We start from the raw sequence: 25913 nt of genomic DNA on the forward strand, positions 1-25913 counted from the left end.
ATCTCTGAGAGGTCATTTGAATATCAGGTGACTTGTATCTTAGTCTTCAGTTTCTTCCTTAGTGATATGATGGGTTTAATCAGTTTCAGTTAATACATTTTACTATTTAACAGTGAAACTTTTTTCATTTATAAATTAGAGGATAGGAATCAAATTTTTATTATGTTCTGAATTATGCTAAGCTTATATGGTTGGTACACATTAGACACCTAGCAGAAAAGAATGTTTGAACTGCAGTTAAATCATTTACTCTTAGCTCTATAAGAATGTATGTGTACACTGTAACAATAGTGTTGTGCGTAAGTGTAAATTAAGTGTACCAGTACATACACATTATATTAAAGATCATAAAACGCCTTTATGATGATGATGGCTTGAAAGGACAAGACCCCTTACAAGCAAATTAACATCTGACTTAAATGAAACTTTTCTTTTAATTTCCTTTCTGGTTGTTTAAAAAAAAAAAGTCTCAGCCCCCCAAATTCAAGCAGTATATTTGTTAATGAAAATATTATTAATCAGAGGGAGTTATGGGTCAGGGATGTTTGTTGCAAATATAATTCTCAAATTGGAAAAAGAAAGGAAACCAATTTTTGCATTTTGTTAGCCATTTTGAGGTGTTTTGATTCAATGTGAAATGGGCACAGCTGTTTATTTAGAAGTGAAAACATTACTTGATACATTAACTGAAATCTTACTCTCCTTTGTTACTGTCTCCTTGAAGAGAATTTTACTATGTTAGGTATTTGTCCCCCTATTGTGGGTTGAGTTGTGAACCCCCCCAAAAGATACGTTAAAGTTGTAACACTAAGAACCTATGACTATGACATTAGATCTGTGAAGACCTTACTTCCAGATAATCAGTTAGGAGGAGGTCATACCTGATGAGGCTGGGCCCTAAATCCAATGCCTGGTGTCCTCATGAGAGGATCAGGTGCACACAGATGCAAGAAGGCCCTGGGACAGAGACAGAGATTGGAGTGATGCAGCTGTAAGCTGAGCATTGCCAGGGATTGCTGGCCACCACCAGAAACTGGAAAGAGGCTGCCCTAGAGCCTTCAGAGAGAGCACGGCCCTGCCAACACTCTTGAGTTTTGTACTTTGGGCTCTTAACTGGGAGAGAGTAAGTTCGTGTTGTTCCAAGCCATCAGTGTCTGGTAATTTTTTATGGTAGCCCTAGGAAATACATAGCTGCGGCTCCCCCTCTTTTTCTTTCAACATTTTATGTCTTATGATGAAAAATGGCTTTCCCTTTTTTTTGAACAAAAACCACACAATTGGCTTTTAAGTGAGCATCATGTATGTCAAGGCATGTTAACTTGGATTTTTGAAAGGTTGCTTTGAATGCTGAGACTGGACTAATTTCCACACATTGTCGTCTCACCTGTGTACAGGGTTTCCCTTCATGCCTCACCGCTGGGAACACCTGGGTACCCTATTGAAATTGCTCTAGTTTCCCTGGTTTACAACTCTTCTGAAGGAGCTATCTGTCTCTTTCCCAATAATCTTGTTATTCTATAAGTGTGCAGAATGTAATGTAGAACAGAGATTGGCATCTTATGAGTTGTGTGGTCTGTTTCTTTTGTGTGACCTTTTCGTATGATCATGGGCAGACTGTCTCCCAGCTCTTGTTTCTAGGAAATAAGAATGGCCGTTTAGATAAACTCAGTGGGTGTAAATTTTTACAAAAGTAAAAACTCCAAAGACCTTAACAAACTTCATTTATGTAGATCTCTCTAATCATATGATGGTGGCCAGTGTATACGTGTTAGTTTATATTCTGATATTTATAACTGTTCATGAAACCACGTTTTGTCTGTTTTTAAAAATTAATTTATTTTTTGCTGCGTTGGGTCTTCATTGCTGCGCGTGGGCTTTCTCTAGTTGAGGTGAGTGGGGCTACCCTTCCTTGTGGTGCACGGGCTTCTCATTGTGGTGGCCTCTCGTTGAGGAGCATGGGCTCTAGGGCATGCGGGCTTCAGTAGTTGTAGCATGTGGGCTCAGTAGTTGTGGCTCGCAGGCTCTAGAGCACAGGCTCAGTAGTGTGGCGCACGGGCTTAGTTGCTCCGCAGCATGTGGGATCTTCCCGGACCAGGGCTCGAACCCGTGTCCCCTGCGTTGGCAGGCGGGTTCTTAACCACTGCACCACCAGGGAAATCCCAACATTTTGTCTATTTTTACAAACAGCTTTATTGGGGCATAATGGATATGCAGGAAAACTGCACATGTTTAAAGTGTGCAATTTGGAAAGCTTTGAGAAATGTATATATATATATATCCATGAAACCATCACTACAGTCAAGATAGTGAACATACTCATTACCACCCAGAGTTTCCTTGTGCCCCATTCTGTCCCTTCCCATGTACCCCCAAGCCATTGATCTGCTTTCTCTCATTATAGATTAGTTTCATTTTCTAGAGCTTATATAAATGAAATCATTACAGTATCTACTCGTGTTAATCTGGCTTTCTTCACTCAGTCTAATTATCTGAGATTCATCTGTGTTGTGGTCTGTGTCAATAGTTCATCCTTTCTGTTGCTGAGTAGTATTCCACTGTATGGATATACCGTGGTTTAGCCATCCATTTACCTCTGGTGGTCATTTGGGCTGTTTCCAGTTGCCTCCAATTTTTGGCTCTTTATATATAAAGCTTTGATGAACATTTGTGTACAAGTCTTTGTGTGGATATATATTTTCTTGTCTCCTGGATAAATACCCTGGAGTAAAATGGTTGGGTCATTATGGTGATGGTAGGCACTGTTGCTTCTAATGCTTTCCCATGGTTCTTCCCCTGGCCTCAGGGGGAAGCACACTCCTGGGCTGATCAGTACTGTGCTCAAGAGAGGCCCTGTGCGGATCTCAGAAGTCATCTCTCTGTGCTGCTCTCTCCACCCTGGTCCTTTGTGCCAAGAGCTCTAGCAGGCTTGGTCTCCCCCAAACCCTTGTCCATTCCCACTAGAAACTCTAGGCAGTAAGCAGTTAGGGCTCATTTGTGTCCTGTCTCTTAGGGATCACTGTTCTCTGTTGCCTGTTACCTATCTTACTGAAAACTATGTTTCAAAATGTTTGGTTTTTTTGATTTTATGCAGGACAGTGGATTTGGTCCTTGTTTCGTCCTTGTTGGAAATGGAAGTTGCACATTTTTCTTGAATTATGGCACTTTTAATTTTAAACACACATATATTCCATTAAGCAAATATACTATTTTCTAGTTATGTCCATGTTCTAGATTTCTTTTTTTCTTAATAGCATTAAACATGTACTTTTTTTTCCTATTTAGGATTATTTATTTTAGAACTATATCCACAAAGTGAGTTAATAGGTTAAAGGTATATAAGCGAATTTTCAGACTGTACCACATAAATACTTAAACTTTCCTACATATAATCGAGTTTTTGTTTCGTCAGTATTTTTGTTTTCCTAGATTAACTGGACTTTAGAGTTGTTTTCATCTGCATAAAAGATTACTAGTAAGAATGTGTTTTTCATGTAATTTACATTTGATTTCCCTTCGTGTAAACCATTCATCTTTGATTACTTTAAAAGTAGAATTAGTTTATTGGCTCTATAAGTGTATCTTCTTGCATGACTTTCAGATTTTTTTTTTACTATTTGTTTATTTTTCTGTATTTAGATATTTTTCAATACAATTTTATTTTGTAAAACTACTTTTTAATTCTAGAACGTTGATCATTTTATTTCATAAATTGTCTCCTCGGGTGGGCTTAAATCGTAAATCTTTCTCCATCCTATGCCCCATTTATTTGTTTAATGCTTTATTATGAGATACAACGGGAAGTTTATTGGCACCAGTGCCTTGGTGAACTAACCAAAGTGCTTTTTAGAAACCAACTCTTCTGACAGAGGAGTGATTGGTGTGCCAACTCATTCCAGCCCAACTCAAACCATACTTTTTTTTTTTTTTGATGTTAAATAACTTTAATGGTCGATGTGGGAGTCACAAGGGAGGTGCGTCCCCTCCCAGGGCTCTTCAGTGCCATCCTCAAAGCTGGTTAGTGCAGGGAGGTAGGGCAGTGTTGGTTCCAGTTTTCTCTCAGGAAGGGTTTAGGGGGTCCCAGCCAGCCCTGGGAAAGAGTCCCTCAGCACCATGGCAACCACAGCTTAAAAGGGGCTTCTGCTCCCCCTCCCCAGCCTATCCCCAGTCCAGCAGAGGAAGGGGAGGCCAAGCTGGCCAACCTGCTACAAACAGCACCGAATCCAGAGCCCAGCTGCACACAGACCACCTCTTCTTCTGGCCAGATCCTGTTGCCAGCACACCATCTTACACTGGTGACTGGAGCCAAGTGTGGGGTGGGCCTTTGCTGCAGAGGCCTCTGGACTGTGGGAACCGCTTCGGGGGGAGAGGGGCAACCGAGCGAGAAGCCCCAGGGGAGTGGTCTCGGGGACAGCATCCAGGGAGACCGTTCGGCGTCTCCTCCAGAGCAGGGAATGGGTCTGGGCTGGGGTTGGGGCCACTGAAGCAGGCGAGCAGGGGCCAGGCAGGGCAGGCTGGGGGCATCTCCAGCCTCGTGCCCTCCAGCTGGGCCAGGCTGTCTGTCACTGCTGTGATGTCATCCAGCGGCTCAATAGCTGTGGCACCAGGAAGGTATTGAGGGGAGGAGGCTAGTCAGAGCTTAGGCCCCAGACCTGTTCAGCCCTGAGCATCACCTGTCACCATCTCATGGTACCAGGAACCCTGATTGGCCAGTACTTGGAGTGGTTTCCGGGGAGCAGGGGTTTCAATTTTCATTATTTCATCACGGCACTGCTTCCACTGGCTCATGTCAAAGAAAAGCTGCCAGAGAGCTTCTGTCCAGCTCTGCAGGGCTCCCCGACTCTCTGCCTGAAGGGTGTGTGTCACCTCATCCTCCCCATATTGGTTACTGTTGCTCAGGGTGAAGAGCCAGCCCACCGCCTGATCCAGCTCACCTGCCCCGACTTGAATCTCCTTGTTGATCACAACAGTAAACAGCGGCTCCTGCCCAGTGTCTGTGTCTTCAGGTTGACGGTGACAGAAGCTGTTTGTGCCTCTCAGGACTCCATGCACTCGCACCCAGTCCTGCAGCTCCCCAGCTTGCTGCGCTCTGTGGGTGCTGCTTGCAGTAGGCTGAGTCATGCAGAAGGGCTGAGCCACCAGACGGCAACACGCTGCCATCAAGGGGCAGCCAGGCGGGGTTCTCCTCATGACTGGTGAGGGTGAGGTCATGTGTGTGGAGCCTATCTTGCACTGCTGCCAGGGTGAGAGTGGTATGAGCCAAGAGGTGGTAACGACCACCACCAGCTGGGGTGGGGAGCAAGATGGGACTGCTTCCCGAGCCCCTCGCTGTCTCCAGCGACACCCGCACACGCCTCCCTGAGGAGCAGCCCAGGGAGCTGCTGAGCTCGGTGGCAAGCCTCTTGGGGGCTCCAGCCAGGGCCCCCTCCTCTTCCACGCAGGCCCCATATAGCTCCAGCCGCAGTTCAGAGTCTGGCCCTTCCTCGGCAAAGAGCACCTTGTTGTGAAAGGGGATGGCTGTGAGGGTCCTGTCCACCAGGATCATCTCCGTGTCCTGAGTGCATTCCCCGATCTGCAGCAGCAAGAACACAGCCCGACGGTGCAGATCGCCTTCGTTCTTGAAATCTTCTGTGTCCTTCCACATGAGTGGAATCTGGAGGTCAGAAATGCAGAGCTGGCTGCGGCAGGGGGAGTGCTCAGCAGGTGGCCCGCTATCAGGAGGCCACTGGCCTGTCTTCCTCAGCACCTGCGTGTCCTTGCGCCGCTACAGCTCGCCCGTGTAGCCGGGGGTGCGGCTATTGCACACCAGCACGCTCTGGCTGGGAGCAGGCCACCGGCAGCTGGCGGGCCCCTTCCCTCATCCGGGTCTCATGGTGTAGCGTTCTTTGCGACTGTGTCCTCCAGTGGGTCGCAGAAGAGGCTGAGCCAGCAGCGGCTGCGTTTGAACTCCATCTCTAGGGTGTTGCCGCTGGCCGTGGTGACCCGGCTCCGGTGGTTTCCGGAGAACATGCCGGCAGTCCTGTGCTTCTGCCTGCCCTCAGCACTCCCTGCGCTGCCCGGCTCTGCGTTGTCTCCTAGGCTTCTGTCCCTCGACTCAAACCATACTTTTAAAGCTGTTGAAACCCTGGTTTTTCATTCTGCAAGCTGCTGCTTTGAAACAGTCATACAGATGTTCTGGAAGCCTACCGAACTTCAAGAACTTCTTGGTGAGAAAACACTCTTGTTTTTTAGTGCAGAAGATTAATCATACCTGAAGTGAAAATTGGCTTTAACATGGACATTGGTGGGCCCTCCATGAGGTGTGAAAGTTCCGGCTGGAATGGCCCTGAGCATTGGTTCCATTGTTAGAAGGTGTGTGCACGTTTCCTCGAGTTGCTAGCTGCTGCTCCTTGGAACTCTCGAGTGGCTTAGGTTTGAATGGCAGTAACAGGTATTTGTTGATGGCTCCCACTGTGCTAAATGCTGCTTCTAAGTCCTTGATGGTTGCTGTAGATCTAATCCTCGTAACAGTATGTGACTGAAGGGATTTATGCTCCCCGCTCATAGATGAGGAAACTGAGGCACAGATAGTTTGATTAAGTTTTCCCAGGATAATGCTGCTAAGGAGTGGGGCTTACTAAAGTTTGAAGAGTAAAAATAAATTTATTCTCATGCTATACCCCAGTTTGAGTCTCGACTGCAGTGTAGAATTACAAAAATTAAAGAAGGATCAACAGCTAGAAAACTGTACATTTGTTCAAGGTGAAAAACAGTTTTAAAAAAATCACAGAGCACAGGACAGTAGGCAGGAAGATCTCTACTTAGTGTACTGACCTTCGAGTATGAACAAGATGCCACTGATACCCTGTGTAAGCCTTGAGTGGTGTAATACAAGTGTTCCTATACTGGTTCACTTTTCCTTTGAAACTAGAATACAAATACATTTTTTTGTAGAATACAAATATTTTTTTGTAGGAAACTGAACGTTGTTAGGATTATAATCTGTATATTCTTTATTTTTTAAAGGACTCAACTCTTGTTTTTTTATTTTTGGCTGCGTTGGGTCTTCGTTGCTGTGCGTGGGCTTTCTCTAGTTGTGGCGAGCGGAGGCTACTCTTCATTGTGGTGCGCGGGCTTCTCATTGCAGTGGCTTCTCTTGTTGTGGAGCACGGGCTCTAGGTGCGTGGGCTTCAGTAGTTGAAGCACGTGGGCTCAGTAGTTGTGGCTCTCGGGCTTAGTTGCTCTGCAGCATGTGGGATCTTCCTGGCCCAGGGATTGAACCCATGTCCCCTGTATTGGCAGGCGGATTCTCAACCACTGCGCCACCAGGGAAGTCCCCTTCTGTATCATCTTAATAGAAATTTACTGGTCTATATAACGAACAGGTATTTCTAACTCTGCTTTCTAATCAGCCCATGAATTTATATTGACCATTTTATCTTTTGGTCAAACTGTCGTAAAATCGTCATCTCATTGGCCCCTGTTCCACTGTTTTAGGGCAAAAGTTAATGGAATCTGAATAATTCATTTATTTGGGTTGATCTTCAAAAGCAAGGGGTAACTTTTGAAATTGCCCAAATAAATGAATCTGCCAGTTTTCCTCATGATTTTTATGTGCCAACTTTGATAATCTGTGGAAACAAACAATTTACATTTCTTGTTTAATGTAAGATTCAGTGGCGGTGGTGGTGGTTTTTAAAAAGATGGGAAATATATGGGGCAGTGATGTTTAAACAGAAGATGTGGAGTGTGTTTGAAGTTTTGTGTCCTGGAGGTCAGACTATGCAGTATGTGGTTTCCTGGGCAAAATAAGAATCTTCTTATAAGATATTCCTATGACCCAGGGCATATTATCCTCCTAGTCTTCATTTTCTTGGGCATAATGTAGCAAAGGCCTATAATTATAAGGGTTAAGTAAAATGTGTGAAAGTAGTATTACTTGTATATATGGGTGTAGTGAGGAAATTAAGGGGAGAGAATGTGTCACTGTGCCATTTAGACATCTAAGTGCAGTGGGAGTCTGAAACAGTAGGTATTTCTTAAAATCAAGGGTTCAAGACGTTTATGGCCAGACCACAGGAAGGAGGATGCTGGGGTGGCAGTCACTTCCACACTGGTGCTTATTCGAACACGGCTCTGTTTTACTTTAGCTCAGAACAGCAATGTCTGCTCAGGGGCAGACGAGTTTTAAGAATGTGCCTGCCCTTTATCCTTTGGGATTTGTGGCTTCAGGCAAAGCACATTCTTATTCTTTTGTCAACCTTGAATTTGGATACATTTCTTTTGTAGTCTTCCGCATGCTCACCTCCTGATTTTTAGCCGGTAGGCCCCTTCTTATCCTTGTTCACAAATAGTGAATTTTGTAACTCTTAAGATGTTATATCCAGTGACCCAGCTTGTTAAGACGAAAGTCCCAGTCATTGCAGCTTTCTTTTAGAATCAAGGCCGTCACTACACCTCCTCGCTACCCTCTCAACACCTGCCAATAACAAGTGGAAACACTCTCCTATAAAGAGGAAGTACGGCCTTCATGTGGCAGAAGGGGGATTGAACTTAGGGAAAAACCATATTGTTAGAATGATACTTTAACATTATATGCAAAATACCATCGTGTAGTTAGTAGAAATAAATGCTGAAGAGCTCTAAGGAAGAGCTGGTGAAGTTTGATTGACCTAGGGGAGGGTTTGGCAGAGGAAACCGCTTTGGCATTGATATTCTTTTAGCCTGTAACACAGACTTGGGTATCTGTACTTGACCTGCTGACTAGGATACTTGGAAGAGCAAGTTTGGGTGTCCATGCTTGGGGACAGTGACAGGAATGGGCAGTAAGAAAGGTATAGCTGCCATACTGGATGATGATATTGGGTAGTAACGTTTTTTGACTTCAAAAAGGCATAACCACGGTATACTCCAGAGTAGAATGTATTTCAAGGTGGTGAAAGGGAAAGCCCAATATATTTGTTAGCTTACAGAAGAAAATTGGTTGACTTTTGAAATTTTTCTGCCATATGATAGACATTTTTGACTACTGCAGAACACATGATGAGCCTTCCTATGTTTCACGAGAGAAGAAAGACTGTTTTTGTTGCCCACTGTCTGCGCCCCAGAGACCTTGCCGAACAGAGATATTGATGCCTTCCTTTGCTTGTAGCCTTTCTTGCTCAGCCTCGTAGCTCTGTCGGCCTTTCTCAGTAGTTTGCCCTTGATGTTATCCTCTGCCCCTTACCTTCCGTGTAGGGTTTCTTGACCCAACTGGTCATGTTTGTCCACCCTCTTGACAGTCCCTTTTACGTGTGTCTTCAGATCGTTTGCCTTGTGCTTGTTAAAGTAATTTCTGAATTGAGTGCTATAGCAAGAGGACAGTTTGCAGTCAGAGTGACCTGGGTTTCGAGTCTTTTTCAAGTCTGTGACTTGGTAATGACTAACCTTGGGTGAGTTATTCAGGACCTTTGAGCTCTGGTTTCCTCATCTGTAAAATGATGATACTGTTGAAATCTTAGTCTTTGTGAATATTAAATGGGACCCATATCGTGCCTTATGTATTATATATTCAAATATTATGTAGTTAGTAATCGTTCTTGTCAGTCAAGCTTATTTAGTAGCTCCGGCTCACTTTGGATCCCCAAATAAGGTGCCTGACTTCATTTTGCACATCCATCTAGCTGAGAGCTGCCTGCTTCCCTTAGGTCAGGTGGGTTTTTTTTCCTGTTGAAAGACTTAGATTTATAATCTTGGCTTTCACTTTGAATGGCCTATTCTCAAGTGTCATTTTAAGTTGATTTGTTATGCTAATGCCTTACAAATAATGTGCTTCCTAATTAGCCCATATGTAATAAGGCAGGGTACCCACCTGCATACTTGCATATTAAATATTCTATGCAAAAAACCCTTAGCTTCACACCATGGGGGGGGATTGTTGCAGCACATGAAGACTGTTCTCTGACTTGAATGGTAGTGACGCATTACGGTAGCATACATCATGAAGGCTAGGGCTACATGGTGATTGGAGTCATTTAAAATTGGTTTGGACGGTGTGCTGTTGACCAGAGCACCTTGTGAGTAGTTCTGGTCCTAATTACATCTTTCCTCTACCACTGTAATGGCCTTCTACCTGGCCTCCTTCTCTCCAGTTGTCCCCCCTCTAATCCAGTTCTATATATGGCTGCTATGTTAATCTTCCTGAAACATACCTCTGATTCTGTCACTCTCCTTATCCTCAACTTTTTAAAAAGCTCCCCATTTCCTGGCGAAAAGGGCCAAACTTCTAAGGTCCCATGATGTGGCCTAAATTTCCAGAGTTCCTTTCTGTAATACTTTTACGGTGGTTATTAATGGTGGGAAGTTGGAAATGTGTACAGACATTGCCTTGGTGTGCATCACTGGGGACACTTTTACTGGGTAGGGGGCCAAAAGTGCTAGAGGGGATAGTCCCACCCACGGAAGATTTTGCCAGAACAGCAGTGAGTTGGACATTAAGGAGTAAAACTAGAACCAATTATAGGGAAACATTTTAGCTTAATATGAAAAAAGAACTTTCTAAGAAAGGTGTTCAGTGAGAGAGAGAGTGGGCTGTCCCAGGAAGTTAGTTTCGTTTCATTGAAGGCCTTGACACGTGAGCTGAATAACCAGATGGTAGGAATATTGTGGAGGGGATTTGACAGTGCATAGGAGGCTAGAGGTACACTTTTAAGTTCCCTTCCAACCCACAGGCCCTGTGATTCTATGGCTTATAATTCGTGAAAATGATTAGACTGATTAGGTCCCCATAGAAACAATGCTTCTGCACTTACATTTCTATACATTCCTCATAAGTGAGGTAGGTGGTTCTTAATGAAGCTTGCTTATACCATGTGGCAATGATTCTGCCTTCTTCCTCCTTCATTATACTAATTAATATAATTGAACTATACATCAAGAAAAATGGAAGCTGGTTTATTACTGCCTATGATATTTAATTTCCTTTTTAATTGTAACTCATTCCAGTTATACCAAGTTGCTGGGGCAGAAGGAATAGCAGCATTTGTGGTTCCATAGGAATTAAGAAAGGAAGAAAACTTTTGTTCTTCTGAAGTTTTCATTTGGAATAGAAATCAGAGTCGGAACCTTGTTTCATGATTTGACTTATAAGTCCTTCTGTTTATCCCAGGAATGACTTTTGGCTAGCCATAGAGCAAATTAGCCAGATGCTTATATATTAGATAGCGCTTTCCTTTCTCTTACTAACAATTAAAGTAAAAGAAATCATAATGAGGGCTTCCCTGGTGGCGCAGTGGTTGAGGGTCCGCCTGCCGATGCGGGGGACGTGGGTTCGTGCCGCGGAGCGGCTGGGCCCGTGGGCCATGGCCGCTGGGCCTGCGCGTCCGGAGCCTGTGCTCCGCAACGGGAGAGGCCGCAACGGTGAGAGGCCCGCGTATCAAAAAAAGAAAAAAAAAAATCATAATGAAATGTCATTCTAATAATTATGAAAATATTCAAAGTATGTTTAGATTTGTAATCTCATAAAATACATGATGATAATTACCTGGATTATTCACAATAACCATTTCATAGAGGGGAAACCCAAGATACTGAAATTAGAGAATTATTTGCAGAGCCAAGTCCAGATTCCCATTTCCACTTAAGACAAGTTTCCACACAACTCTTACCAGTTTCTTTCAGGTATCTTTGTGATCAAGCTATGATAGCTGTGTCTCCTCAAGGCCGCACATCTTTTGTCAAGGAGGCAGAGAATAGTTTCATGCCCTGCCTGGCACGATCCTAAGTAACAGTCAATACCTTATTTACCTGTCTGATTTCCTGTTGTTTCTTTTTTTTTTTTTTTTTTTTTTTTGCGGTACGCGGGCCTCTCACTGTTGTGGCCTCTCCCATTGTGGAGCACAGGCTCCGGACGCGCAGGTTCAGCGGCCATGGCTCACGGGCCCAGCCGCTCCGCGGCATGTGGGATCTTCCCGGACCGGGGCACGAACCCGTGTCCCCTGCATCGGCAGGCGGACTCTCAACCACTGCGCCACCAGGGAAGCCCTCCTGTTGTTTCTTGATTGCCTTTCCCAGGCCAGGGAGATTAATTTAAACACACTCACCTCCTTTATGGTTGTTGAGAATGATTACCATTGGGGTCTGATTGTTTTCCAGGGGGAAAAGAGAAGTTAATTTAGAAGGATCTTAATCAGAGTAGTAGTTTTTGTGACACATGTGTATGAGTTTGAAAACCAATACTAGGACCCTGCATCCTGACATGGGCCTGCACTCTTGTGCCTGCATTCTGATATGGTATTGGTCTTCAGGTGAGATATGCAGCTCCTTTGAGGTTAAGCTCTCCGAGCTGTTTAAAGATGCTTATTTTTCTATTTAAACCTCATTCTGTCATAGGTTACAATCCTTTGGGGCAGATATGGGTTGTTAGTTTGCTGAAAATAGAACTTAATTGGCTACCGTACCAAGTACTGATTTTTAATTTGACAAGAGTCGTAATTCAGTCAGCCTATTAGGTCCTTAAGGTTGTATGGAAGTTAGAAAATGTAACTAAAACGCCCCCTGGACCACTGCTCCTATGCAAACCAGGTATGATTGTGGGTTGTGCACAGTGGGGCTTCTGACCATTTGTGTAGCTGGAGGGGCAGTGTCTGCCCTACCTCCGAGGAGTGCCAGTGAACATGTTCGCTGACTTTTTCAACTGCTATATAATATTTATTTGCTGTGGAAATGCGGAGGACTAGAACTGTCTAGCAGATGAGGCATTATCTTCCTCTTTTTGACTTCAGAGTTTCTGCTTTCGCTAAATAGGAAAGAGACCCATTGGGGCAGTATAGTAATGTACATGTAATTACTATACAGTAATTTCCTTGTTTAATTCAACAAAGATATTGCTGAGGTATGGGGACTGGTGGTAAGCCCCTGCTCATCGAAAACTGGGGAGAGATATCAATTCTGGCTCTCTTTCCTTTAAAGGGCAGTTATCACCTCACCTTCTGAGGCCCACATGAAGCACTTTCCAGTACATATGTAGAGTTACTGTTCCCAGCAGACGTTGAAGCAGATGTGCCTGCTGTTATAGAAGTGAAGTCTGACAGCTGTTACCTAACCTTTCCAATATCCTTATTCTATCTACTTCAACCTTCTTAGATTTTTTGAAGCCTTATTAGATATGAACAATTTTTGCCCAAAGGAACTGGCTTCTTCTCCTCATTGACTGACAAGATACTGGTCATCAGACAGTGATCAGCAGAATGTTGTGATTCTCCTTTTCCCCTGGTGAATGTTTGTGTTAACAGACTAACAGGAGCTATAAGCACAGTTGTTTGGTGTCGTAAGGAGATGAGTTTCCTTCCATTTTTAGCTTTTATATGCTTGTACTTATTAGAGAGGTTGAGTGCTCTTAACATGTTCATCATCAAGGTTACCACCTCTAAAGAGAGTGGTAGTAGGCCAAGCATACTTGTATGTTCCTGGGGACTCTTGTAGTAGGTGAACTTGGACTTCGCCCGAGCCTCTCCTTGCTGTTTTGCTTTATGTGATATTTCATGAGAGTAATTTATCCTCAGTCATGAAGTATTTATTGAGCACCTACTGTGCCCAGATCTTTTTATGCTCTGCCTTGAAGACTTCTTAAATTTTCCCTGGTTTGGTTATGACTTTAGTCATGTCATAACATGACTGTAGTTTGGATTTGGATAATTAGTTTTCATGAAGGTGGGCACAAACACCAGTTATTTTATTTTGCCTTTTTGGTTGTATGGAGAGGAAACGTGTTAAACTGAAACCTTGGGTTCTCAAGTATTTATGGCTAATGAAAGATATGGCTATTTTATACCATATTCAGATGGTATTCCTAGGTATAAGGAAAACAAAGTGAACAGAAAGGTACTGACTTGAGTTTCTATGTATGGGTGATATTGTAGTGACCTAGGCACTTTATACATATTAACTGATTTAAGCTTTAGAATACTGTCTCAAAACTCCTCCTCCCCCTGCTGTTGAAGTTTTCAACCTTTGTCTTAACCATTGCACAAGCTTTTGGGCCCTCAAATATCACTCTCTTCAGTCTGTCTTTCCACACTGCTGCTCAGGTGGTCTTTGTAAAATTCCAAACACGTCTGTCCCCTTCCCAGAAAGTTCTCTTCGTTCCTCTATTCTAGAGGTTAACATTTCTGCCTGGCAAGCACCCTGGCTGAACTTTCCCCTGCCTCCTTATGCAGCATTTACCTCCTTTTTGAACTCTCCATTCTTTCCTACTGCTTATCTTGTGTGTCTCTCTCTCTGGAACACTAACTCATCCTTCCAGTTTTAAAACTTGAGAAAAGTGCCTCACCTCTTCTGACATTATTATTCCTTAAAAGAATGAAAAACTAATTCCCAAAACGTAATATGTGTGTGTGTGTGTGTGTGTGTGTAACACGTATTTTTAAGAATAATAAACAGTCCTTCAATCTGGAATAATTTACAATAAATTTGGTCAAATTCAGACTTATTGCTGTCCCCTTTTTCTCATTTTTTGAAAACTGGGGAAAACTTCACTACAAGCCCTAGTTTTACAGACTTGTGTTTTTGAGTCTCTCGTGTATGTAGTGAAATTGACAGAAAGGCTGGAAATGTGAGGATGGGAACGAAGCAGGAAAATTTTTTAAAGGTTCTGTTTATTGAAATGTAGAATATTGGAAGTGCAGTGTGAGAATGGAAAGAACTGAAGAAACCTGGTAGTCATGCAAGGGGGCTGACTTAAAGGAGGGCATTGTAATTGACCAGTGGAAGGGAGGAAAGGGTTAGTCAGAGGGGAAACTAATTGGAAGATGAACAGCACTGAGGAAACCGGTGAGACGTGAAGCCCTCCCCAAGATTGTTCAATGACTACTTGAATTTTGTGAGTTGGTTCCTGATTATACAGAGACAGAAATGATATTGATTCATCTTGTGTGTTCTGATGCATGCTCTTCAAAGAGGAAAAAAAGACAATTCTTTATATAAGTTTATTAGTGGTGAGGTGACATTCTTTAAGAAATATCATCCATGGTGGCCACTGGGGAACTTGAGCCATCGAAGCCTTTTGGCCTGAAAGTAATTTAACAAGTCAGTATCTTTCTGGGTAACTGTAATTGCTAGACGTTCGATAGTCATGAAATTTAGTTAGCATTCTTGCTGTTGAATTGATTTTTAATGTTTATTTGTAAAACCTTAAATGTGTGTCCAAAGCCTTGAATGCATTCCCAGGTTATCCATTGTACACTCCCTAGATATGAAATATCAATTTTACAGGCTAGCAAAGTGATATTTAATGGTGGCTGACTGGATAGTGTTTAAGAACAATATGTATTAGATACTTAAATTTGTCTATTATCTGACTCGTGGCACAGATCATTGAATTTAGGTGGTACTGAAATTGCAGATCTGGCTGCCTTAATAATCCAAGCTATGCAGCATGTTTATTTAGTCCCAGGACCTTCCTCTTGTCTTTCTTCTTTCTAAGCATGTACAGAAGAAAATAAAACAGTTTTGGTTTGTACTTTCACATCTACTTGCATTAGGAAAGATGTCTTTAAAAAACGGTAGGGACATTTTCAGGACGCTTCTTGAAGCCTGGAGCACACCAGTTTTTTGTGATTTGTTGACATCAGTTGTTTTTTCCTCCTTCTCTAATGTTTGCCTCCTTTGATTATACTTCAAGACCCAAGGTTTCATCACATTTCAATTTAAAATTTTGAGACTAAATTTGGTCAAGCTGCAGCTGTAAAGGATATTCTGTTTCATACCCATATCATTTTGTCTTGAATTTCATTTTAAAATGATCACTGTATTTTAGGCATATGCAATGTCTTCTTAATGGCTTCTTGGAAAAAATACATTGTTCAGTTAGATAAGTAAATGAAATTGTCTGGGTTACGGAGCATGACTCACTTAAAATCTCATTTGGAACAATTTCTCTGTCCACCCTTTGTTAACCATATATCCTGCTGGTTTTGTAGTACGAGGACTTGCACAAGAGTTAAAATAAACCATGGAGATCTGGATTTATGGGAACAGCCCGTCTTCAATTCAAGGACTGTGGATGGATCTCTTTCCTTTCTGCGTTTTCTTTGATCTATTTTTGGCTTTACTTTCATCCTTTGCTGTAGGTTTCTTAACTGCTTGTTTATTTTTTCTTAGAAAAGTATGAGCATATGCAAACTACAAGGAATGTTGGAATGATTAAATGGATAAATATCATACATAACCCATATGGGTTGTCTGAATAAGATTCCCCTTTATGATAGGCCAAAATTTGCATATTTGCTTATAGTTTCTCCACCATATCTTTGCGAGGGTGCCTCTGGTATACACAGTAAGCTTCCCTTCCTTGTCATGCGTCCATCTGCTCGCTGGAACCCTTTCTACTGAATCCTCTACCCTGCCACTCATAATTCTTAGGTTATAATCTTGGTGTAGAATGGTGAGGGATAATATCTGTTACCATTGAACGCTGTATAAAGCTGTTGAAAAATGGGATAAAAAATTAAAGCCATTAATGTTTTCTTCATCCCTTATATCCTCTCTTTTTGAACAGTTTAGCTTTACTGGTGCTAAATTAAATAACGATAATCTTAACTTTACAAAGACATAGTTTAAAGGCATTGGAAACACAAAGGGAAAAGGTATAGCTCCTCATTATAATTTTTCTGGAATGCTGCAAATAAAATTGACGATTGGTAAATCAATTTATGTTGCAGAAGCACTGGGAGAATAACTGTAAAACGATTCTTTAAGTTCTTAATATAGGGAGGAGAGTCTTTTAAAACCATGAATAATCACTAGTATTCTGTTACATTGGGATTTTTTTTTTTTTTTCCCCTGCAGTAAATTTTAAACAGTTCTACTTGATTTTAGTTTGGATCCATCAACAGAATAGTCAACTAAATGCGGACAGGACAAAGTGTTAGTTTACCAAGTATGAACACATCACCACTTGGGGATTAATTCTGATTTCTTTGGAAATAGTCTCAGGCTAAAACTTTATTGCTAAAGCCTGTAATCTAAATATTTCCTGTGGATTAGGCTAGATTAAATTATCTATCCCATGTGTTCAGAATTCATGTGGATGAGGTCCTATTATTTTATATTTAAATTCTGATTTTGCAGGTTGAATGGAAGTTCTAGAAAAGAATGGAGAGATCTGAGGGGCCAGTGGACTTAGGGTTGTAGGGTGTGGCGATGATGATGAATCAATACCTTTGTCTTAACTACAGCTGCTAACCCCCCTCCCCTGCCCCCCCTACACACACACACTCACACACACACACAGGCGCGCGCGGTGGTGGCGAGGTGGGCCACAGGTTTGAGTCATCCTCTCCTCAGAGTCTGGTTCTATCTGGCATTTCACAGTAATAGCAGACATAATTGCCTTCTGATTTTTAAGACTGTATGGCTTTCTTGATAATAATGGGAAATTGGTTAATCATTTGAGTGCTGTTGATTAGTGTTGATGTTTTCATGTCTCACAAGTATTTCTATTATCTATCTGCAGATCCCAGGGGCATCTCTACTCTGAAATTTGGGGCTTCATTTATTTTCCTTCTCTCTGTTCTTTCCTGCTTCCTAGCTCCCAATTTGGATTAAAACTTAAACAGCTTAGGCCTAGAAGAAATAAGACATTTACACAATTGCAGATTTATTACTTTAGAATTTTTAAAAATGAACTTTAAAAGGTTTCTTTTACATTTTTAAGGTTTCCAAGTACTGCCCATATCTTTGGAGACTGACAGTGACCTTGAGGGAGGGGAGGGCGAAGGAGACTCATCAAAACATTTTCTAAAGAGATCATCTTCTATTTCCTTTCTGTGACCTGATTTGGTGAAGATATTTCCACCTCAAAGGAGGATCTTAAGAATACCATATATTTTCATTTTTAGGTGGATGGATGCAGCTTTGATGTTCTCATGCCTTACTTGAATGTGAATGTTAAAACATGGCAAAATTTCAAGGAATCATAGGGAACTGATCCATTTTATGTAACATTTACAGACTGATGGGCATTTAGAGATAGAAGGAACATTTAGCATTTATCCCCAGCCACTTTTCCCCCCCTTTTCTAACAGGAGGAAAATGAAGCCCAGAGAGATAAAGTAATTTCATTCAACAAACATTAATTGAATGTGTACCATATGTCAGACCCAGTCCTAGGAGCTGGGGGCTACAGAGATGAATAAGTTTAATTTCCTGTTGGAGATAAATACGTAGTTCTCAGATCATACAGTTTGTAATTAGAAGGATAGGAAGTAGAATATTTATGAATCATTCATAATCAGATCTTTATATGATGAAAATTATGGCAACCCTCTGTCCTTCCCCTCACCTTTAATTTATTAAATCATCCAATAAAGATGATTTTCACTTATTTACTGGGACTAAATCTGGTGTTCTCCCTTGGCTTCCTTCTTTTGGTGACCACTCTTTCCTGAAAGATTAGTGTACCCTAGCCACCCCCATTTTATCAACTATTCAGCCTGCTAAAACTGACTGAAATTGCTCTTGCTGAAGTTATTGCCAGACTCTGTCTTCTCTTCTTAAACTCCATTCTCCCTTGGTTCCTTGGTGGCCTGATTCTCCTACCTCTTTTCCTTTTTCGTTTTCCCTTTGTGTTTCCACTGCCACTTCTTACTTGCCCAAATGGGCCACACTTTCGCACATCTCTGTAGCAGTTGGTCATCCTTCAAGACTCAGCTCACATCTCATCTCCTCATGAAGCATAGCTGGCCTTTTGAAGAGTTGAGGCGCTTCAATTTCTCCATTCTTAACAGCACCTTGTATTTCTTTACCAGTCCTGTAATTTTGTGGTTTGTATATCAAGCTTCTCCTTTTGAGGTTTTTTTCTCTCTGGAGAGCAGGGACGATTTTTCCAGCGACTGGCACGTGATGCTGTTTTCGTACTTTAATGCAGAAAGACTTCTTTCTAGCTCAAGCCACCTCTCCCCTCCCCAGCAGTCCGTCCCTCTGTTTCTCTCTCCGGTGCTCTACTGGGTTCTGTGTGCTAGGCCAGTACATTGCTGACAAGAAATGACCTGTGGTGACCTGCTGCTAATGGTAGATTTATAGTGCCATCAACTGTCAGTATATTAATTCACTTAAGACGTTTAAACATAACCCTTTGTTACACTCAAATCGATTGGTAAATCTTTTTAAAAAATTCATAAATTATACGTGCATTAACTTGAGCCTATTCCTGTCTGATTAAATCTTAGTTCATAATTAGTGTAAGACAACTAACTGAAATTTTTCACAGATAAAATAAGGGGATTTTCCAGTTCTCAACACAGTAGTGAATATCCTACATAATGGTATTGTTTCCATATTTAATTATAACCTAAACATCTACGGTTCGGCTGTGTTGGGCAGCATCCCATCCTGCAAAAAGTGTATTTGTCTTTAAGGAAATATAGTGTACCGCAATTAAAAAAGAGCATGCAGATTGGTTTTCCACAGTGCCTAATGCTCTGTGTCACATGGCCGTGATAGGACTTCTAGGCCCATTAATAAGCTGATCCATTTGCTGAACTAGAATGTTTTTCTCTTGTTTCCCCACTGCATTTGGGTTGTTGACCCTTTATCCTTTGCTGTACACTTGTCCTTGATTAAAATTAGATCAATAAAGCTAAATCAAGGAAAAAAGAGGAATGTCCTCGGTAGAATAAGTGACCGCATATTACCGTTAAACTGTTCAGAAAGAAATATTAGGTGATTTTTTTTTGTTTTGTTTTTACTTACAGCCTTTTATTTCTGATTAGTATGGATAACAAACTGTATGCATTAAAACTTATTTTTTGGAAGTATGGCAGTGAGGATGTGGATTTTTAAGCTGCTGGTTCCAAATACTTTGTTTGTCTTTTCCAGTAACCTCCTGGTCTTGGGTTGTGTTCAAATCTGTAAGATTTATTAAGTGAACATTCTGTAGCTAAGTGGCAAGATGTTCTGTCTTCTCATTAGCAGTGACCCTGGATAATTTTCTCACATTCAGCAACATTGTTAGGAGCCACCAGCATCCCTGTCACCTAGGGGTGAGGCAGAGCTGGGGTGCCGGGTGAGGAGGTCACCTTGTGCACATCTCCATTGGGGGCAGGGTGCTTTGTAGGGAGTGCTCAGGATGAAACTGGTTTCCCTTTTCTTTTTGCATGTGAACTCTACGCCTGTAGTACAAAGAGCTTATTACTGGGAAGAAGAAAATGACTTCTCTCTTGCTTTAAGCTGGAGAGGCATCATAGGGTCCTTAGATGCCTTGTAATAGAATCCACTGGCCATGGATTTCGGAGTTGGTTAAATTAGAGTTCAATTTTTGCCCCTGCCATTTTCTGCTGTTGTGAGCTTTAGTCTAAATTACACTGAGCCTCTTTCCTTCATCCGTAACAAAAATATTATATTTGCTGACTGTTGAATTCTGTTGAGGATCAAATGAGTACAGTGGGATTACAAATATGAGTCAGATGCTGTTTTTAAGCTTAAATAGTTTCAAATCACCTATGAGATATAAGACACATGTATACTGACTTGGGCCAGATGAACCAAGAGAGAAGACGGGATATTTGATTAGAGAGCTCAGAAGGTTTCCTGAGGATGGTGGGTGGCATTTGAGTATGGCCTTGCAGAACGCTTGGCATTTTATTTATTTATTATTTTAAATAGATTTATTTTTTAAAAATAAATTTATTTATTTATTTACTTTTGGCTGAGTTGGGTCTTCGTTGCTGCGTGCAGGGCTTTCTCTAGTTGCGGTGAGCAGGGGCTACTCTTCGTTGTGGTGTGCAGGCTTCTCACTGCGGTGGCTTCTCTTGTGGAGCACGGGCTCTAGACACGCAGGCATCAGTAGTTGTGGCACTTGGGCTCAGTAGTTGTGGCTCACGGGCTCCAGAGCGCAGAGTGAGTAGTTATGGCACACGGGTTTAGTTGCATGTGGGATCTTCCCGGACCAGGGCTCAAACCCGTGTCCCCTGCATTGGCAGGCGGTTTCTTCACCACTGCGCCACCAGGGAAGCCCACGTTTGGCATTTTAGTAAGCAAAGTGTTTAGCATTGAGATTGCAGTCACATCCAGGCACTGGAATAACGTAAAAAGGGGAGTAGAAGATTCGGTTGTGGGGCTTGTTCGGGAAGGAAACAATTTGGAATATAGTGGTTGGGATCAGAAGTGGGCTAGCATGTTTGATTATATCCATAATTAATACCTTTTTGTAGCCAACAAAAGATTAGGATTCATATCAGAAAATTCTCATGTTTATTTTGGTTTTGAATTTGTTAACATGCCATGGCTTCTCCCAAATTAAATCAGAATATTACCTTGAATGAGTTCCACTTTTTTCTTCCTTGTGGTTAAAAAACACATAACATAAAATTTACATTCTTAACCATTTAATTGTATGATTCAGAAGTGTTTAAGATATTCCCATTATTGTGAGACAAATCTCCAAAACTACTTCATCTTGCAGAACTGAAGCCCTGTACCCATTAATCAATTCCTTTTCCCCTTCCCCTCAGTCTGTGGTAACCATTTAGTTCCACTTTTTTTCACAGTTGGCTTAAGAGAAGTTTCTAGAATTCATCTAGCAACATTGCATGATAAACTATGTAATAGCAAATCTGGTGTTATTTATCTCATTTTTCCATCTGGCTATGGTAGAAAAATGACATTTCATTGGTGTTCTTGTGAGTTTGGCCATCCCCACTAACCCTCACATTGTGTGTATGTGCTTCTTCACACAGTATGGTAACCGCACTGACACAGGTAAGGTTTTTACTTTTCTGTCTTTACTGTGATCCCAACTTAAACCACGAATATACACCTGTTATGGTTGGTCTTTAAAATCACAAAATGATTCACTACTCATGAGAGCCTAGCAAAATATTGGAAAAAAAATTAGGGTACATTGTTCTCTTACTGCTTAAATTCTTAATCTTGTAGACTCTGTGGATTCGACAGCTACTGGCTTGGAAGTCTTCCCTTTACTCTAGTGTGATGCTTGTGCTACCAGCCATTAAATACTCACGCATTACTCTTCATCAACTATTTTAACTGTGGAAGCTCTTCATGTGCACTCCAACCATTTTTCTTGTTTTTTTTTTTTTTTTTTTTGGTGCACATTTTACATTGTAGGTAGTCCTGCTATATTGGGATTGGCCAGGTATAGAGGTATCTGGAATAGGTAAGAGGCAGTATTCTCTCAGGAGACAGTTGATTATCAAGAGAGTTGGAGTGTTCCTCTCTAATGGTTACAAATTTTGTCTAGTTACATAGAGAGGCGCTTTTGGCCACAGTGGCAGGTCAAGAAACCACAGCAGTTATTTTAACAGAGACGACTTTACATAAGGAATTATTAATCAGGTATGGAAATACTAAAAAGGTAAAAAGAGAACCCTGAGGTGAGGGTCAAATGGAGGTTTTAACCACACGACACAGCTACAACCTCTGGGTAATCTCTTTCAATAAGAGATTGAGATATGAAAACTTCAGCATTTGGAGGATGGGCCGAGTGGGCCTCAGATCTCTGTTGAGCCAATGAAGGGGGGAAGAGTAACTCCCTGGAGCTGGGCCCCAGACCTCCCAGGAGGGGCTGCCAGTTGATTGGTTCTGGTGACTCTGAGGGAGGTGTGTTGAGACTGTTTCTGGGCGTGTTGGGAAAACTGCAAGCTGGAATCCATTGGCGCTACTGGAACAAACTGCCATTGCTGAGAAGAAGAAGAATTGCTGTGGAGAAGCTGACTGGAATAAGAAAGAGTTTGTCCCTTTTTCTTCCTGTCCATTCTCCCTTTAACATCCCCTATTGGCAGAGCCTAGCAGGGAACCAGCTGGCAAAGCAGAAATGTGGTTGGCAGTTTTCCCACCCCGGCACCACAAAGTGGAATTTTAAAAAGGCTAGGTTTAAAACTGAGTGACAGTAGCTTCATAACTGGCACAAATAGTGTATCCAACTTAGTTAATCTCCTTGAGCTTCTCAGGAGCTGGTGGCCTTGGGTAGGCCTGCATTTCGTGCTGAAATGAACTGACCCTTTCAGGTCTGTGTGGGAGGTGCCTGTGGAACCGGATGGGAGTGAAAAGCCTGTGCGTGATGGCAGTTCCTGCTACCTCAGTGGTTGGGAGGCAGGTGGTAGAGAAATACTAGCCTGGGCTCTTTTGGGGTCTTTTGCTCTGGCATGATGTTATGTTGGGCATGTTTTTTCTCTGGACACCTAACTTCTCAGTTGAGAAGAGCTAATAGTTCCAGCTTTATTGGTTGCTGTGGGGATTAGAAATAATATGAAGCATAGAAATTTAAGGTAGAGAGACAGCCTTTTGTTTTAAGGGGGTTAGGTCGGAAGGCCAGCTATAGGCGAGGAAAGTGTGTGGTTACCAAAACGGGATGGTGACGTGATTGACCTAAAAACATTGTTAAACAGGCACAATTAAAGTGACATTACATAAAGCAGGAGCTAAAACTGCCTTGTCACAGACCGAGGCCCTGGTCTTAGGTACCCTGTCCTTCCTCACAGAGATGAAGAGCTGTGGGTACCACCCACTGGTGCAGGGCGAGATGCCCCCTGCTCACGCCTCCTGCCTCTGAACTTTACCTGGCTGTTCTGGAGATCTGGTCACTTGTCTACTTGTTCACTAGCTGCCAACAACTGTCACAAAACAACCCCAACACGTTCCTGAGTATGTTTCTTTCATATGGGTGGAGGGCTAGTCTCTTTCCCGGGAGCAGCCTCCTCCGGGTCTGGATTCAGCCTTGTCAAGGTCCGTTTCTGCCGTCAGCCAGGCCATGCCATGTATACATAATGACGTTGCCTTGCCACCTGGGTGCTGCCTCTGAATGTCTGTGCTGTTCACAATTCTGGTAATTTCATTTGCCCATACTTCTTCATGGTGGTAGTTGGTAATAGATGCTATATTTCTCTGATTGATGACAGACTGTACAGTACAAGAGTCATCTTTGTAGGGTTAGAATGATATCTGTCCTAAGAAAGTACAGGCCCCGTTTTGCTGAGTATTTAAACACAGGCTGAGAGTACTTTAAATTTTGTAGATAAAATATGTGGCAGTAGACCTGGCAGCCTGATTTAGACCTTGGAGTGATGTAGCTGGCAAGGCAGGATCTCAGTGTCTAAAGGGAGGCCTAAGCTGTGCGCTTACATAATTCAGTCCTGTGCTTCTGAAATGCACCACGATTTATTGCTCCAATTTGACTGGAAATCTGGCTCAATTGGAGGTTCCACTGGCACCAGCTAAGTAATGGTGTCACACCCAGCATCATTTTCCCTTCTGTGTTGTTCCAGGAAGAAACTTTTAATAATAATTATTATTTTTTAATACAGTGGAGAAGGGAAGGCATTCACAAAGAAGCATTTCTCTAACAAAATGGTATTCTTTTCTGAATGGGCTCACCCGAGCCTGCCGTCTGTTACAGAGAAAATTGCCTTCCTATTGCAAGAGGTTTGTTTTCTTTTCCTCCGGAGCCTTCCTCCTCTTCTAGAACTGTGGGAGGGCCGGTGGCACGTCACCGTGCTGGATGGATTTCATCTGGCTTGCAGCCTGTACTTTAAGTAACGGAGTTGTCTCTTCTGAGGGCACTGGATCTCCATTTTTAGCCTGGGGATGAAGGGTGAGAAATGTGGGAGACGATTTCTCCATTACTAGAAAACAAGATTTGGGGCCAACTGGTTAATTATGAGCTTCCAGTGAAAAGGAAAGAAGTTGCAGAGGGGCAGAGCCAGTTGAGATATGCCGGTCCCTGCGACTTTCCATGACCCTGCAGACCCCCAGGCCTGCTCTCGTCCTTGAAGACCCCCATTTGCCCTTCTGCTTTTAAATTCTGGTTTCTTATTTGTAGATTTTTTTGTGTTCTTCCCAATGAAGGTGTTTCCCATGTTAACATTAATTCGCGTTTGCACGAATCTTCAGAACTATTAGCTCTGTAGAAAGAAGCCTTAATAGAGAGACACTATTTTTATTTCTTCTCAGCTTCGTTTGCTCATTTGAGCAGCATGTGAAGGGTGCGTCATTCAGCAAAACTTCACACCTCTTAGTATTGTCACAGATCAGCCTTTTGAGGACAAAGGAAGGGCTGCACAATCTTTCACTATCCTTTTCTTCCATCTTAACCACAAAAAAATACTACCCCGGCAATTTAGGCTTAGTATCATCTCAAATTCGTGAATTTTTTAGGGAGGTGGGATGCTGGTACTTTGGAGTCCACATTAATGGAATTATCCCTTTTTATATTGTAGCTTACTATCATTTTATTTAGTGTTGAACTCTCAAACTTGATTTTTTTTAATAGTATCAGTTCAGCTTTATTTGAATTATTATATATGTTCTGTAAGGATAACTATTAGCTAATAGATTTGCGAGTGTGTTACTTCAAAGGTCACAAGTAATTGAATTCATTACGTCAAATTTGTAGCGAGAAGAGGATTGCCTTAAAGTTTTGGCCAGGTCAAAAGAAAACACTAATTATTTAGATATTGTAAAATTGGTTTTTTTTCCTAACATAACACATTGAAACTGCCAGGAGTACTGCTTTTGCATCACTGCTTACAAAGAGCCTAGATTTTATGGTTGTACAGTGAGATATCTAGTCTAGAATCTTTTTAATCATTATTCAGGAATATACTTACCTTTGTGTAGTATAGAATCATGTCTGGTGAAAGTTGCCATAAGGTAGAGATATTAGAGATAGTTCACATGCACCTGGTGCTACATGAGACATTCATTACTAATGTGATATGGATCCACAGTGATGTTGCCTCCTCCATCTCTTTGAAAGTTCTTTTTATATACTGACCAGTTCCACTTATTCCCCTAATCAGAAGTGCAGTTTGAGTTTAAAAAAAAAAATCTTTTAGCTAGGGCTTTTTGCATTCCCCGTTTTATTCTCTCTGCGTGTTGGCATTTTCTGTGAACATGGCACTATACTAGGCACTTCACAGTTATTATTAAGCTCTTTTTTCCTC

At 42.0% G+C, this 25913-nt stretch overlaps 1 protein-coding gene and 1 pseudogene across 2 annotated transcripts in view; one reads left to right on the plus strand and one right to left on the minus strand.

The window, feature by feature from the left end:
- Positions 1-25913, plus strand: part of SND1 (staphylococcal nuclease and tudor domain containing 1) — a 419761-nt gene that overhangs the window by 122050 nt on the left and 271798 nt on the right. The gene's annotated exons all lie outside the window — the stretch shown is intronic.
- On the minus strand, positions 4285-6006 carry LOC309966211 (rhotekin-like; annotated as a pseudogene). Its single transcript has 2 exons — positions 4671-6006; positions 4285-4592 (listed from the first exon to the last, which is right to left on the minus strand). The product of its transcript is annotated as a rhotekin-like (transcript).

Source organism: Leucopleurus acutus (assembly GCF_964270905.1).
Source record: "Leucopleurus acutus genome assembly, chromosome: 9".
NCBI classification, from domain to species: Eukaryota; Metazoa; Chordata; class Mammalia; order Artiodactyla; family Delphinidae; genus Leucopleurus; species Leucopleurus acutus.